This window comes from Galeopterus variegatus, unplaced genomic scaffold (assembly GCF_000696425.1).
Source record: "Galeopterus variegatus unplaced genomic scaffold, G_variegatus-3.0.2 Scaffold7964, whole genome shotgun sequence".
In the NCBI taxonomy this organism is placed as follows: Eukaryota; Metazoa; Chordata; class Mammalia; order Dermoptera; family Cynocephalidae; genus Galeopterus; species Galeopterus variegatus.
Genome location: NW_007734075.1, coordinates 4328 through 5635, shown reverse-complemented (window position 1 = coordinate 5635; position 1308 = coordinate 4328). Strand labels below are relative to the sequence as shown.

The following is a 1308-nucleotide window of genomic DNA, read 5'->3' as shown; positions in this document are numbered from 1 at the left end:
ACAAAAATTCTTACAGCAAGTCAAGATAAGAAGAGCACTTGCTGCTTACTTACATAAGACATCGGCTTAAAAATATCTCTGTTCATGCAGTGGGTATTTCTTCAGAGGGTAGCTTGGTCTTTGGAGGATATAATTTAATTCAGATGTAGAATCTTTCTATAACAAAAACAAATCCAGCAATTGCATTACCCAGAATGTAATAAAGATCAATGACACTAGATACGTAGTTTTGTGTGTAAAATGTCTGTGTATCCCATTTATGTGGTGTCAATGACACCAAATGTGTAGTTTTCCATGTAAAAGTTCTGTGTATCCCATTTATGATGCCAGATGTGCAGTTCTGCATGTAAAAGTTCTATGTATCCCATTTTGTGTGTAAAAGGTCAATGTATCCATCCCCTTTATGGGTCTTCAAAAAAATGACGGAAAGATTCGTGCTATCTTTTAATTCTATTTTTCCACAAAATTTTTGAAGTACCCTTATATATGTGGGGTCCATTATATATGTGTATAGGTAGATACTTTTTCTTTTTTTTTTCCCCCCTCCATTTTAAAGGGATTTCCTTACTTGAAAAGGTTGGGAATTAAAGCAAAGCTAATGACTTTTCAGCAAGGAAGTAAAGTAATTCACTATTCCCATGTTTTAGGGTAATCAACACTCATCTATAAGTGTCATCCTATAAATCTAGCATATTCTAGTATTTAATAAGTCAAGTTGAACAATTCAACTACATGGCATGGTTTAATACAGGCACGGGGGGTGCTGTTAACCTTTCTTTTGAATTCTTTTGCCATTGTAAAAGGTCACTTAGCTGTACGTCTGCAGTAGACACCAAGTACTGGATATATCTACAAATAGATGAGAAATACTCCCCGCACCCACATAAATTCAAACAGCCCAAACCACCTTACTACATTTTAGAAGAACTTTCTTCCTTGTTGTGACCTTACACAGACCACACACATAACTGTATTCTTCCCTGGACTGGGATTCCAGTGCATAGGGGAAGGGAATGTGCCGTGGACCAGTTAGACTGTCTTCTCCTTCTTCAAAAGGACCCCACTGCAGGACCTCCTCTTTATGAATGCCGTGCTCCAAATTAGCTGCTACTCATCCCTCAGGTCTAAGCTCCACTGTATTTTCCTCAAGGGGTCTGCCCTGACTCCAAACCAAGCCAAATACCCACTATCATAAACTCTCAGGACACCATATGCCCTCCTGGGTAAGTGTCACATGTCTGTGGTTACTTGATTAATGTCTGTCTCCCCCACTAAACTGTAAGTCCCAATTCCCATATTATTTTGTCA

The 1308-nt window shown here is 38.5% G+C and overlaps 1 long non-coding RNA gene across 1 annotated transcript in view; it reads right to left on the bottom strand.

Annotated features, from left to right (window-relative positions):
* LOC103608047 overlaps positions 1-1308 on the bottom strand; it is a 9412-nt gene that overhangs the window by 5500 nt on the left and 2604 nt on the right. Inside the window, exon 2 of the long non-coding RNA XR_552012.1 lies at positions 54-156. This is a non-coding gene — a long non-coding RNA (uncharacterized LOC103608047). The remainder of the gene's footprint in view (positions 1-53; positions 157-1308) is intronic.